This window comes from Schistosoma mansoni (genome assembly GCF_000237925.1).
Source record: "Schistosoma mansoni, WGS project CABG00000000 data, chromosome 1 unplaced supercontig 0094, strain Puerto Rico, whole genome shotgun sequence".
NCBI classification, from domain to species: Eukaryota; Metazoa; Platyhelminthes; class Trematoda; order Strigeidida; family Schistosomatidae; genus Schistosoma; species Schistosoma mansoni.
This window is the reverse complement of record NW_017385991.1, coordinates 637,743-654,104: the sequence shown is the minus strand read 5'-3', so window position 1 is coordinate 654,104 and position 16,362 is coordinate 637,743. Positions and strand designations below refer to the sequence as shown.

Genomic DNA, 16,362 nt, shown 5'->3' with positions numbered 1-16,362 from the left:
TAGGACGAAATGACCGTCCAGTGTTTCCAGGTTTTCCATGGTGGTCTAGCTTCAATTGACTCCATGATTTCAACAGTGAGAATTCATAAAATGTCTATTTTATTATCTTAACAGAATGATAGTAAAATCTGTTTAAATAATAGAAATAAGATTCGTTTGGTGAAAGAGAATAGAAATTCATTGTAAAGTCACGATGAACAAGGAAGAAGTCAGAGATTTCAACAGTGAGAATTCATAAAATGTCTATTTTATTATCTTAACAGAATGATAGTAAAATCTGTTTAAATAATAGAAATAAGATTCGTTTGGTGAAAGAGAATAGAAATTCATTGTAAAGTCACGATGAACAAGGAAGAAGTCAGAGATTTCAACTGTTCGAAAGAAACCTTTATACATGAAATTATAATTCAACGGGGATGTAACTAGTGATACTTTGAAAGATAGATTAAAGAAAGTAATTAATAGGACATTCTGCGCATCCTATCCTGCATTGACTTTCTCGAGTCGACCAGTGATGTTTACTCAAACGAAGGATAAGTTACCTGAGTAGGCCTCCTCTATTTGCATTTATAAGTTCAGCTGCTCCTGTGGAGATAGCTATATCGGGTATACTACTAGGCAACTTAACCAACGAATGAGTGAACATCTACCAGCATGGTTTGGGAAGGGCCAGATAAAAACAATACGCAGTTCTATCTTGGTACATCTAATTGATAGTGGTCATAATGTAGATAAATCGAAATCATTTCGAGTGATCTATCGTATACCTCCATTATTTCGCAATGGAGTTCGTTTCCGTCTCCTTCATATAGCAGAATTCATAAAATTTCTGTTTGTTATATTAACAGGATGATAGTAAAATCTGTTTAAATAATAGAAATAAGGTTCATTTGGTGAAAGAGAATAGAAATTCATTGTAAAGCCACGATGAACAGGTGATTATTGTGTGTTTGTACGCTTTGCTCATTACTTATACTAATAAATATCAGGAACCACTGCAATTCCCACAACGGGAAGTAGGAGAACACCAAGATATGTACAAATAAAGATTTATTCACTTCAAAACACGATGATCCTAGTGGATAGCGAACTCATTGGATATTGGCTGTACATCTATTTTGAATATAAATTAGAATAAGATCACATATTTGAAAAATGACCACAGTTATAACAAATCACATGCTTTTTTATAGTTGAATTCATGAGTCGGCTGAAGCTAGACCACCATGGAAAACCTGGAATCACTGGAAGTCCCACAATAGAACGAAATGGCTGTCCAGTGCTTCCAGGTTTTTCATGGTGGTCTATCTTCAATTGACTTATGAATTCGACTATAAAATTATTAAAATCTCCACAAAACCCCTGATGATAAATTACATGCTAAATGTTGGGCTGAACATAATTCATGTTCATTTAATACAAAGAATACCATACACTAAAGAAAAACAATGTTAAACTGAATGAAATACCATACTGAAAATAAAGAAAATATCATACTGAATAATCACCATATTGAATTAAACAAACAGAAGTAATGTTGAACATGAGTCACTATAATTTAAAAGTGTAATTTTGTCTTTTCATCCCGTCGTATCAACTCCTCTTTTTCAGTTGAATACTTAGGTGTAAGTGTTCTTTAGAGGGTCTATTCGAAGACTTGTTATTCTTAACTGTATCCACTATAATCTTCTTGGTGTGTCGTGTAGTTTATTCAATGACTAGCTGACATTTCAGAATGTTACACAATGCTTGTGTTTCGGTGTTTTTCATAAAAATGTGACATTCAAGGGTTATGGTAAAACTAGATTAAATACAAAAACGTTTTGTTTTTTCTGAAGAGGTGTCTTGCACCAAGTCGCGAAACATCAAGAATGTAATTTTCTACCCATTATTTAATTAAAAGGTGTTTAACGTTAATATATTGAATGAATCCCACTCTCAAATTACATTGTCCCAGAATAGGTTGATGTGTTTTCGGTATAACCATGATATAAAGATGAACCAAAAGCTACACACCTTATGATTTTGAAGTCTCCTTTCAAACAATGAGCACTATCCATAAAAGTCAAATGTATTTCCTATAAGAAATAATCAAACTGATTAAATTTTATTGCTTTTAAGACGTTTAATGATCAGTTTTACTATGACAATATTGTGTAAATATCTCTATGTAAAACCAGTTATTTGAGTTTGATTATATTCATACTAAAGGATCTTTTCTGAATTCTTTTATGACTGTAAATACTTTGACAGAAAATTTATCATCCTATACAACATATTTCATCATTATATTAGCTGGAGAATTCGAGATGAAATTATCAGACAATTATCGTCACCTCCAAGTCAGTATAAAGTAGTCATGTATGGAAATAAGAGTATATTATAACAATAATAACTTTACCAATTCGAGTATTACTTAGTGCATAGTTAATAAAATCATTTGTTTGAGACTTCATTCTGGACGAAGTCAGTTGAAACTAAAACATATTTTTTCATAATTGAAATCATGAGTCAATTGAAGCTAGATCACCATGGAAAACCTGGAGGCACTGGATGACCGTTTCGTTCTCTTGTGGGACTACTCAGCAGTGCACATCCACGATCCCACCTAACGAGATTCGAACCCAGGATCTATCATTCTCGCGCGCGAGCGCTTAACCACTAGATCACTGAACCGGCATTCAACGATGTTAATGTCTAACATCAATCGATCCACTAAAATTGAGCAACCATTCACCAATATCTTCAGTGAGTTGATATCTCACAACAGACGTGGTTGAACTCCACTGGTCACTGTTTCTCAGTAGAACTCCAGGAAATACCTTATGGAGCCAGTCTCTAGCGAGCATATGATCATTATCAGAAGGGGGTTTTGTGAAGATTTTAGTAAATTTATATAGTTGAAATCATGAGTCAATTGAAGCTAGACCACCATGGAAAACCTGAAAGCTTTGGACGGTCCTTTTGTCCTATTGTGGGACTCCTCAGAAGTCTGCATCCATGATTCCACCTTGCGAGATACAATTTCACCTCTTTTTCCCCGATTTTAAGTGATCTGAGGTACTTAAAAGTAATCATCACTTTATATCTCCTAAATAATTCATTTCTTCTTGAGGCACATCGTCAGACTCAACATTATTTTGATTGGTCTTCCTTTTTTTCATGAAGATACACACAGTTTAGGTTCTTTAAAAAAATGAGGTTTTCTGGAACTTATATCGGTCAGTAAAAAGTATATCGCTGAAGATGCATAGCTTCCAGGAAAAATATATATTAATTCATTCACAAATGAATTAATATATAGGTTATCAAAAATCAATAAATAATTCAATCACTATTTTATTTTAGCGAATCAATTATAAAGTATAAGAACAGTTACGGTTAAATCCTTGAACGTCATGAGTTCAGATAATGATCTTAACAATAAATAAAATGATGATTATTAGTTGAAATGGTTTATATTATTTCATATTGACATTTAGGACTGTAATTATTGATTTATTGTTAGTACAAGGCTTTCAGATCACGAAATCAAATCAGATCATGAAATGAAAATCTATAACCCATTACTAGTTAGCATTCAAAATATAACCAACTTATAAATTCTGACAGAAGATCCATGTGTTCTCTTGAGGAGCTTATATGCCCACATGAACTGATCGAATGCTCCCATGAATATTGACAGCGGGAAAGTTTTCATATCTTCAGGTCTTTTCTCGCCATGCATTAGTAAATTATAAATTCTGCAAATTTTCCACACAATAATAAGTTATTAGACGTCCCTTTTTCCAAAACCATCCGTTGGTACGACAGATTTTGCATCATTGTCAATTGTTTTGTCGAAAAGTTAATCACCCTTTTATTAGTCTATGTTTATGGTATCATATATTTCGTTAAAGATTATTGCATTTCATTTCTATACTCAGTGTTCGGATATTCAGAATCTTCAATATTCTGCTTTAATATTCGAATAAAGAAACTCATAAATATGAACAGGATTCTATTCATTCAAAGACAATTGGATCTATGCACTTTCTAATTCCTAAAATTTTCTGTTTAACTACCTGTTAGATAAATGGAGATATTTGGGGAAAAGCTATGAACATAGATATAATCTTAGTTGCTTCTAGTCAACAAGGAAAGGGGACGATGGTCCCAGGTGTGCTTTCACCCGTAATCCCTCATTGTTATGGCTACAGACATTGTCAGTAAGCTCAAATACATTTAACATTTCTCACAGATCGTCACCAATTACTTAACGCTAAATAAATTCCAATGACTTATGTTGCCAGCTGAACTAGCAACAAACTTCAGATCGATCAATGAAATTCGAACACAACTAAGATGTAGACAAGCTATGGTCACCCCATCTTTTAGGTTATTCAGTAAAGTTTACAAAATCTATATATTAGAAAGAGAAATAACATTATATGTTCCAGTACACTAAAAATAAGCTTTATATGCATTTATTTATTTTAAAGGTTATGACCTTGAAGTGACCTAAAATAACTACCAATAAGATTATAGCATACTGTGAAATGTTCTATATATATATTTATTGATTTTTTTTCTTAAAATTTGAACTTACTTGAACTTGTGTATAATTTATCATAGAAAAAAGATTATTTTTGTGTAGATTAAAATGATATACAATGGAATTAATATTCTTAATTGAATTCTTTTGATAGTTTATTACTTAAATACTCTTAGTCAAACATTAGTAACATTAGCTAGTAACATAGGAAAGCTAGAAGACTTCGAAACTAGCTATTTACGAGAATACTATTATTGCCTTAAATACAAGTATCGATTGGAAAGTTTAATATTTGGACAGTGTCAAACTTATCAATCAATTATAAATCATATAGAACCCGGAAGATATATGTTTTGGTTTAGGTTGTCATACCAAATCAGAATAGTGAGATGAGATTATGAAGACATATGTCATTATAGTCGAAGTCTTAAAAGTACAAATTGTAGTAGGAAACGCTGAGCATAGGCAACATAATTTGAGAAGAAATGATGATTTTTTCCAATAAAATGTATAAGACAATTTTAAAATTGAAGATTTTAGGACAGAAAAAAGAAATCTTCCCCCGTCGCTATAGATTCCAGACCATTAGTTTACTAGCAAAAATATCATAATCAACTTTAGAGAACGGGTGGAACGTGCGTCAAACTGGATTCCACTGCTAGCCACTATCCATCTTTGCTTACCATACTTGTGAATTTAGGCTATATCAAGGCAATACGCACAGTATGCACATATGCCAATTAGAGACTGTCCAGTTGCAGTCCTAAACATCGATGGGAAGATTCAAACAAACAATACTAAGTGAATTTAAGAATTAGTCATGTTAATATTCATTCAAGGTTATATTTTCCTATACATATCACCTTGAGTTTATTTGTTATTTCGTTGAACAGGATAAATTAATCGACCAATCAATGAGATGATGAACATAGTCAATATCGATATGAAGAAAATCTGTATAACAAAATCAGTATATTTTATTGATTAGGTTGTTTACCATATTTATGTGAATGATAGATTTGTCCCTATCCATTTCTTCATCTGATCTGCTTCTAGACGTATATGTAAACTGTATGTAAATGTTCATTGTTTATTTCCTTATGTCCAGTTATGATGTGTAAACAGCTGTGGTTCTACATAGTTATGCAGTTATATGTTAAGTTTTTCAGTAGTCTTTCTTTTCTAGTTAGTTTTAGTCCCTGACTAACATCAGGTTCAATATGAGTACTTTAAATATTGTGGTAAATTGCTGTTGTTTCTGTTAAAGTACTAAGCGAGTATCGTCTTTTATATATTCTTAATTTTCAAAGTTGAAGTCGTGAGCCAATTGAAGCTAGACCACCATGGAAAACCTGGAAGCACTGGACGGCCGTTTCGTCCTATTATGGGATTACTCAACAGTGCGCATCCACGATCCCGCACTCGCGAGATTCGAACCAAGGACCTGCAAGCCTCAAGCCGGAGCCCTTAACCAGTAGACCACTGAGTCGGCATCCAATGGTGTTAGTGTCTAACTTCAACCGATCCACGAATTATGAGCGACCATTCACCAATTGTCTTCAGTGAGTTGTTATCTCACAACGGACGTGGTTGAACTCCACTGGTCACTGCTTTATTGATGATGAAACTATTGTGTCAATGGAAAAATCCAAATGTTCCGTGTCTTTAGCCATGAGTTTAGCGTCTCAAGTGTGTACTACTATGGCGTATCAAAATATTAACGGAACAACTATCTAGTACATTGTGGATTTTAGCCTCCACCCAGTTGGCATAAATTTATTATCAAAATATTCTTGAAATTAAACAGTATTATTATACAAAAATTCGTTTTCTTATATCTTGTGGGTTTGTGTCCCTATCAATATATGACGTGATGATGCCGCCAATTAGAGTACAGTGAATTATCGATCGGACCATTGACCCACAAAATCCGGACAAGCAGTCTAGAGTCCTTATCGGTCCTTGCTTCCCGCCTAACCCTGTTTGTTAAGTCCAGAACACCAATAGCAGCCTCTGTGATATGAATTGTATGATATGAATTTCAGAGATACCGGATTTATATACAAACTAAACAGACCACATCACACCATAAAATAGAAAATAACATTTGTACAAGCTTTAGTCAAATGTGGTTGTGAATAGGGGGAATATTAATTGATAGACTGGACATAACTCAAGAATGGTAAATCGTATAATAATAGTTCATAAGTCAAAATAAAGCTTATGATAAGAGGAACATGAATACGAATAGTTTAGTTACGTAACAATTATACAACAAAAAATATGTATAGTACTAATCCAGAACTAAATTCCAACAGTCACCATTCATTATTCTCATAGGGATATAACACGTTTCGTTTCTTTTCATCTGAATTAACGTTATAACTGAAATGAATTACAGGTTTAACGTTCAAGAAAATATGTGACTTCGAACCATTAGAAGTATTCATATAACTTTGTTTTGGTAATTACAGATTCTAAATTATGGTGATTCCAGTGTGATTTTATTCGAATATTCAAAATATTGTTCTGGAGATATAGTTTTCTTGAGTTGGTTGGGTTTTATCGAAAGCTTTTATAGACCGTGATAATCCTCGAAGTTCCAAAAAATCTACCTCAAGTAGCTAGATTGAGGCTACTCTACATAGCCGAAGCCATCTGGATCAATTCCAGAAAACCGAAATTATGTATCCTTAAAAGGTATATCCAGCTTCTACGTTTATCTTGGCCTACGAATAGATCACCAGATACCTAATTTGAATATTATAAACATCTTACCCCCTTCCCATTATTTTGTGATTATATCTATCTTAATCTTCACATCCATCTCTCCAAATTCACATGAACTCTTTGTCGTAATTACCTTGATAAAACCCTTCCTATTATAGATTATATTCACACAACAATATTATTATTATTACCTCAGTTACTATGATGAAATTCTCCTACTAAGCAATTTATCAACACGACTTATTTTCATTTCCATTTTTGTTATACTACTATTATACTGATTGTGACTTGACACTTTACTCCATATTCATTTTGACCTTTATTAAATGACCTTTCTTCTTTACAAATAACACAATTATGAAGTATATATGTCGTAACAGATGCAAACGTTCATATAACATTCATTAAAACTCATTAATACATGCCTTATTTTGGCCTTTGTAAAATATCACAATGAATATGGATTTATAATTGTAGATCGGTACGGGGTTGTGGAAAATATCAATCTTTTGATTGACATCATCAATCGATTGATGTTAGATCACCATTGAGAACCTGGAAGCACTGGATGGCCTGATGATGAAGTTATTGAAAACAATTGTTCGCTCAAATATTCTTCACTTTTGAATATTTTCTAGCTTCTGAGAAAACATTTTGAGGAATTACGGATGTTTACAAATATGATTATCATAAACTGAGATTACCTCGCTAACTATAAATGGTCAAAGAGCACTAAAGAGTCATTTCAGCATAGTTGTGAGACTTTTCAGTGAAGTTCACTTCTATATTTGACAATCCAATTTATTAACTTCTAGACAATTTGTGATATTATAGCCGTTTATTGACTCCAGTGACTAATGAATAAAATATACTTCGCTTCATGAACTTCGTTCCTACTCATTGAAATTATTGCGTTAGTGAATAACGGGAAAGGCGAATGCAGATGAGTAGTAGACAGATAATAATAGATCCTGTGAGGAGGAAGTCATTACTCAAGTACAAAATAAATTTTTACGGGCAGCGTACGAAATACAGCGAAAAGAACTGCGTTCATAAATTTGTACCACATATATTTTTTTAAATTTTCAATATGTGCACAGTACCATACATTTTCGGGCATTTTTTCTTACATTTAGTGAGTGAATGCTTCATGTAACAGGATAATTTTTACTGAGCTTACATTTTATTTACATTTTAATCTGACGACTCTGGACGTGCAACAGTGTTGTTTCGATAGAAAACCTATACACATATTGCACCCTTTTATTGAAATGAAATCTCTAATGAAAACTATTGTCTTATACGTGGCACTCATCTATCGAATAAATGGGAAAATGCTCCGAAATACTTGATATTCAACAGTAATGTAAAATGATTATTATCATACTGGCGTACAAGTAGGTAGAAAAACATATAGCTGACGAGTCCCAAATAGAACGAAACGCGTGTCAAACTGGATTCCACTGCTAGCCACTATTCATCTTTGCTTATAATACAAACAAAGTATATAAAATTATGTGCAGATGAAGGTGAACAATTAACCAAGAGATATGTACACAATGTCCTATAAGATTGAAATGACTTGTCTATGCAGTAGATAGATTAATCCTACGAAAGCATTTTTAATAAACAATCAATACAGTACAGTGTTACTCTCAAAAAAATGTCACTGGTGACTCTTACACTTTCTAGTCGGTTGGTTTCACAGAGCATTAGCTTGTCACTATGATGTATACGATTATTTTGAAATGCGTTTACAATATTATTTCAGTTGTTAGATTCAGTTTATAGTAAATATGATCATTGGACTATTATTTGAAAAAATTAGATTGCATTTATTCAAAATATGAACAGAAGCACATGAAGTTCTATCATGATCAAAGTCCCATGAATCTTCCTTTTTTCAGAAAATAAACATGTCATATGCTAACACAAATATGAATAATAGAATGATCATATTTGATCACAAAATGTTAGGAAACCAAGTCAACATATATCAACGGTCACGTTTAAGGTTATTATTATATCTGGAATGTTAATAGATGAGATCATGAATCAATTGAAGCTAGACCACCATGGAAAACCTGGAAGCACTGAACGGCCGTTTCGTCCTATTGTGGGACTCCTCAGTAGTGCGCATCCACAACCCCGCCTCACGAGATTCAAACCCAGGACCTATCAGTCTCGCGCTTAACCAACTAGGTTACTGAGCCAGGTTTTTCAAGGTGGTCTAGCTTCAATTGATTCATGATTTCAACTATTAAAATTACTATAATATCCACAAAACCCCTTCTGATAATATCTGGAATACTTTAACTGTGTATAGTGCGTCTATGTGTTAGAGTGAAAATCACACTTAGATTATGAATGAGTTATTTCCATGACATCATATAACGTGAGCAATTTTGTTTTCTTACTCTTCTTTTATGAATTTCTATCTTCCAAAGAATTGTATATTTGGTTAGGACATGCATTGAGTATGGCCACCAACCGACTATCTCAACGCGCGTTGACGGCTGGTGTAGAGATAGGTTGAAAGTAAGGTAAAGGCATCTGTCCATAAAGAGACAGGCTATTAAACTGAGCCAAGTAGATAGGTGAAGATTACCTGGTTGGAGTCTGAATGATTATCATACCCAATGGTTAGAGACCTTGAGTAACATGGTTCAAAATCGTTCGCAATGACTTGGGTCCATTCACTCTTTGTCTTCGATTAGATCCTATGTTTCTAGACTACATAATAAATGGCTTCTTGTTACCCAACCCCAAGTTTCTTATTGAATAGTAGCTTTCAGGCGTAATTCTTTCTATTACAATTAATACTGTTACTACCTGCACTACTCTGGGATTTCCCATGACAGTTTTATCTAGCTGTAGTAATGGGGTACGACAATTTGAACCGCTGCACACATGTGCACTGAATGACTGATATTTGTTTTAGAATACCACATCAATTTCTATACTTGTACGTATAAATATGTTGACAATTTAATTCAGTTTGCTCCTGCATTCAAGTTATCTTTATGTTGTTTAATCTGTATCCTTAGTAAATAATGTAGATACTGTATCTTGTTCCATTAAATGGTTACTTCTAAAGTCTTAAAGTTGGTAGTCAACAATATGAACTGTTTTTTCTAAAGGACTGTGATGGGATCTGAAAGGGGTGTGATAAACGGAAGAAGTCACGAGACAAGTACAGCTGAAATATACGGTATGTTGCTTAGACCTTCATTATCAAGTTCGACTTGTGCCAATGACTGGTATAACCGAAAATTGTATAAACAACTGACAACCTCATTTTCTAAAGATTACTTCATTCATTTTTGTTTCGCCATGTATTAGCTTGTTTCATGTTATTTATTTACTATCTTCCAGTTATATATATGGTGTGAAATATGACAAAATGATCTGTTATATTTTTACAAATGATTACTGTACGACATAGGGATAATACGTCAATTCCAAACATTCATCAACGGATGTAGTCGGGATATGACAGAAGATCAATTTATTCTTGAGTCTACCGTTGAATTACTAGTTTTATCAATATTTCACATTTCACATTGATTCAGTTTCATCAATCTTTTTGTCAGCTAAATTTTCACCTTTGCTTCTGCATTACTTATTGATGTTATCATTTCACTTCAAGCATTTTTTTATGTTGTTACTTTGTTATTTCCGTATTCTACCGTGTGATGTGACAATATGTATCATATGGACTTATATATTGCTCAGTTCTATTTATCTTTTTTTATTTTATTTTATTTATACACATAAATATTGGTACAAAGGGGTACCACATACATATGCGCCCCACAAATCAATTGAGATTTGTGTGAGGGCTGTGATACTGCTCAGGTGCCCAAACTGAAGCAGGTGGTTTTCTTAGGGGGCCACACCCAGAGCCTTTGACCTAAAGATCGGATCCACAAGACAGTGGAGCATCGTGAGGAGATGCATTCCCATGATAGCCGGTGACCGACAATTGATTCATACGCCATTTGTTCCTTCAGGATACTGGAGTCCATGTGCACCATTGGTTTGGAATCAGATGGATCATCCATATCCACCAACCTGGTTAAAGCACCGGACATTCGCTTTTCGTACTCTAACTTTCGTGAACAAAACCCCCGCCACGAGAAGGCAGTGAGTAGGACTTCCCTGACAGAGGCTATATTACGCATGGCCATGTGAGAGCATTTCGAGAGGGAGAAAGGACTCTCCCCACTCTCGGCCATACCAGGGCATTTAGGGGCATTTATTCATCTACCTACATCTATATATCTATGATGTAAATTATTAGCATAAGGCCCTTATGATTTGATAACCAGTATAAGAACCTGTTCACTCCTCTTAAATCTAGATTATCAGTTATCACAAGAGATGCTAAAAGTACATGTTATTTATTCAATAGGTATAACCTATGTATGTACGTTTCATCTTATTTGAAACCAGTAGGGTAGATACATTTTTCAACTCATTATAACATTAACATAACACTCAATGCTTTAATACCAAATGTGTAATACCTTAAGCTATAGAGACACAATAACAGCTTATTTGTCTAAAGGATAGGATGTTAATTTTTCTGGTTGATGTTTTATGTTTTCTCGTTGATGATAGTCAGGAGAAAATTTTTATCAGTTTTTATTGGTATATGATCTTTTTTAGGAGATGTCTCAGTGAGAAAATTAACAACAAAATATAGATACATTTAGGTAGGCAATTTGAGAAAGTATGAATTAGACGTCCTGAGTTTCATTGTTGGCCACAATCCAAAAGACGTAACTATCAGACCATTTTTAAACAGAGATCGATAGAAATTCAGCCTTGAATACCAGCAACAGGAAACGTACCCTCATGAGTAGAAGTTGCAGTGTTTGGACTCATAATGATTGCCGTGTTATTCAGTCTAATTAATAGAAGAACGAATAAACTGATTCATAGCTCACTAGTAGAATGAAATTATGTGAATTCATTTTATTTATCTTAGCAAATTGAAAAATTTGTAACCATAGTTTAAACTAGAGAATTGTAAAATAGTTTTCACGTTATAAATGCAAATCATTTGAGATTGTATAATTCCAACATAAGCTTTGTAAGTACTTTATTTAGACTAAATCTCTTAAGGGAATATAATTATTGAATAAAGTGAAATTTTTTTAGCCGAAGGATAATGAAAGTTGGTAACTAGGAGGAATTAGATAGTTGTTTCACCCTAGTTTGTGACGCCACAACAATATGAACTCATGAGTCGACTTAATAACTGAGTCTGGGATAGTTATGCTTGGTGGTGAATACGATACATTCAAATAATTGAACAAGAATCTATAAAACCTCTTAAATTGTTAACTGGAAACCATCAAAATGTTGCATTTTAGAATACCAACAGGAAGTATTTCGTTGTCAATTTAATATAGCATATGTGTCACGTTACTCTGTAGCTTAAAACTACAGTAAAAATGATGTCCAGTGTTCCATCGATTTTGCTGGTTTTCCTGCTGACTTCAGTTTATGGCAAAAATATATGAACTAATTGAGAAAACACTCCTTAGTAATCTAATATTCTCGTACACTCTCTTCAAGGATATGCTTTGATATCGATTTCCAGAAGTTCTAATAAGAAGCTGACTGATGGAGCCAGTCATGTCGAAATTAAAATAGCAACGCTCTCACCGATGATATAGTTTGACGATATAGCTATATCACTTATTGACTACTGTATGAAGTTAGTAGGTGGACGATACCCAGAAGAAAAAAACCAGTACAATATAATTATCCACTAATATCAAGTCTTCAGTAGTTTTTAGCAAACGTTATTTTATGAAGGAAGCCATTTCGAAACTATTCAAATCTATCCTCTAAAAATATGAAAAAGTTAATTTGTTTAACCTATAGCCCACTAGTACTTCATAGATATCGGAATACATTTATAATGAATTATTGTGTTCTTCCATCACATCTCAACGTTCTAATCTTAATGATAAGTCTGCTAAATGAACGCTCGATCCGATATCCTAGCCGCTTTTGATAATCCCAGAATAAATCTATGCGGAAACTGGAACACAAGAGAAAGATGCTCAGTGTGGAAATAATGTTTTACTCCAAGGTTAGTTTATGTACAAAAAAAACGAGGACATTTATGGAGTTTAACATGACCTTGAGCTTTCGTAAGTTTCTGGGACTACACTAAATAAAGTATTGGGATGGGCAAATATCCAATCAGAGAAGTCAAACGTGACTTATCACTTTCTAATTGTTTCTGCGACACTCTTATTCAACGTTGATTGGATAGCGCTTCTTAGCATTTTCTGAGTATCTATTGACTTTTTCAAAGAATACTTTGGAAATATTAACAGTTAACATTTTAATGTATAACGAAAAAGACGTTTCTTCACACGTTGCCAAATAATTGATCAAGCAATCCCAAAAGATTTCCTTAAATATATAAGATGGATATTATTGAAACTTTCTGTTCTGATAATCAAATATCCTTGATCAATTCTAATTGGAATACATTTGTACACATATTTATATTTATGATTATAAAACTGATGGGAAAGAGAATTTTCAAAAGTACCTTTTTTAACATTTACTTAGGATTGTTTGTTTGGATCTTCCCATTGATGTTTTTAGGACTGCAACTGGTCAGTCTCTTATTGGCATGTGTGTATACTGTGCGTATTGCCTCGATATAGTCTAAATTCACAAGCATGGTAAGCAAAGATGGATAGTGACTAGTAGTGGAATCCAGGACGCTCGTTTCGTCCTATTTGGGACTCGTCAGATGAATGTACCTGCATCTCAGAGTTGATGTTCATTCTGGGACTCGAACCCAGTAACTTTCGCTTCAAACGCCATCGCGTTATCCACTCGGCTACTGAGTCCTGCAGGATGGATTCAACTGCTAGCCACTATCCATCTTTGCTTACTTTTTAACATTTGTTTAGTATATAAGAGTTTAATCTACAGTATACAAATAACTGGGTAACATTTCTTCCGAACTTAGATTTAATTGACCTGCATCCAATTTTTAGTTTCACTAACTCAATAATTACGTCCTTGTATACCTTGTTTTGAGGTACACGTTTCTATGTAAGGATTACTAATTATATCTACTTGTCCTAACCAAAAAAATGGCGAATTAAAGAGCAAACCTAGTCGTAATTTACGAAGATACTAGTTTAGCTACTGGTTTGAAGGCGGAACAGCTCCTGTTTGTTACAATGGGTCAAAACGGATATTGCTCGATGTACAGAAAAAGGCAACAATGTAGATGAATACTTATTTATGCACCAATTGATTGATTACTAATTCAAAAACTGTTACAGTACATCCAATGATATATGATTGACTTATTCAGTGGATAATTTACTTAGTATCCTACATTCACTTAGTATTACTTGTTTGGATCTTCCCATTGATGTTTTTAGGACTGCAACTGGTCATTCTCTAATTAGCATATGTGCATACTGTGCGTATTGCCTCATGAGCATGGTAAGCAAAGATGGACTCGTCAGCTGGATGTACCTACATCTGGATTCCACTGCTAGCCAATATCCATTTTTGCTTACCATATTTAGTGGATGGTTTTATTCGAATATAATAAACTAGATAACAATTGATATCCAATAATCAATAACTAAATGGATGCACACAATTAATTACATTCAATAAGAATATAATATAATGTATACATTTTTGACAGTTGTTATAATGTTGTTAGATTATTTACCCGTTTTTTTTAAGATATCTAGATATTGTACCCGAAGTTTGTGCTGATGATGTCTTTCAGAAGGACGATGAAAGCTTCACAACCAAACTATCCAGCTCAGAGAACAAAACTCCATCATAAAAACGTACGTTTTCATGAAAGTTTGGTCAACATAACTTTGTCATCATAGATTACAACTGGTTCGCTGTTTGATTACTTTCAACACTGGAAATTCTATGAATCACAATTCAAATATCCTTAGCCAAATAAATTAAGTATAGACTTGATGATCGACAGAATCGATTAAACGATTAAAATTACTTCATATTTGTCTTCCTTCCTATACTATATCCTTATATACAACCTATCTTTTATATACTACCACCACTAAATTAACTATTTCTACGAATCCGGTGTTCATCTTGCTGTGCTAACGAGGTATGGCGACTTGGACCGATGCATACATGCGCCTGGTCCTACGTTGTAGCTGACTGACTGACTCATCCATCCCACCATAGATGTTACTAACAATCATAATGAAAATAAGTGAAACTTATTGAAAGACTGTTCATTCATAAACTACATGCATTTATTTGTATGTGTATGATACATTTACAAATAATACATAAGCACTGGACGGCCGTTTCGTCCTATTATGGGACTCCTCAGCAGTACGCATCCAGGTTTTCCATGATGGTCTAGCTTCAATTGACTCATGATTTCAACAATCAAAAATACTGAAATCTCCACAAAACCTCATGTGATTATAAAATTCATCTAAAAACTATCTGAATCCGAGTTATGACCAGTGTAGTACAAAAGGCATATATATTAGCGAAGTTGTAATTCACTTATAAGTATCGAATAATCAACACATTAGTCTACATTACTAAAAAATAAATAAAAACTGTATATACGAATATTCGTCAAGATTAGAACGTATAACTTGACAAAAATTGGGCGCCGAATATAGAGAAGTCATTATATGTGAAACCTATATTTGAAATGATCTCAGCGATTAAATTCAAATAACTCCAACGTTTCGTCCAGCGAAGTCCATATCATCTAATTGATTCTGAGAGGACCATTGTATTACGTATTTCCCATCAGATGGAGAATTCTTCATAATCCAGTCTATCACTATAATGAATAAGAATGCTGAGAGTAAACCACCTTGTCAGACTCCGGTCCTTACTGTAACAGCACAAGTCCGCTGACCTCCATGCACTACTTTGCACTGGACTCCGACGTATGAGTTGTAGAGAATGATGACTATCATCTGACGAACTCACTAATGTCGGAGAGATTGCCATAATGATACTTTGTCCACGCAGTCAAACTCCAATCAGTAGTCAATATAGTTGACGTATAGTGATGAGTTCCA

General features: G+C 33.7%; 1 non-coding gene across 1 annotated transcript; it reads right to left on the bottom strand.

The window, feature by feature from the left end:
- Positions 1-14,080: 14,080 nt before the first annotated feature.
- Positions 14,081-14,147, bottom strand: Smp_tRNA_00698_Gln_TTG.1.1. Its single transcript has one exon. It is a non-coding gene (tRNA).
- Between the last annotated feature and the right edge of the window lie 2,215 nt (positions 14,148-16,362).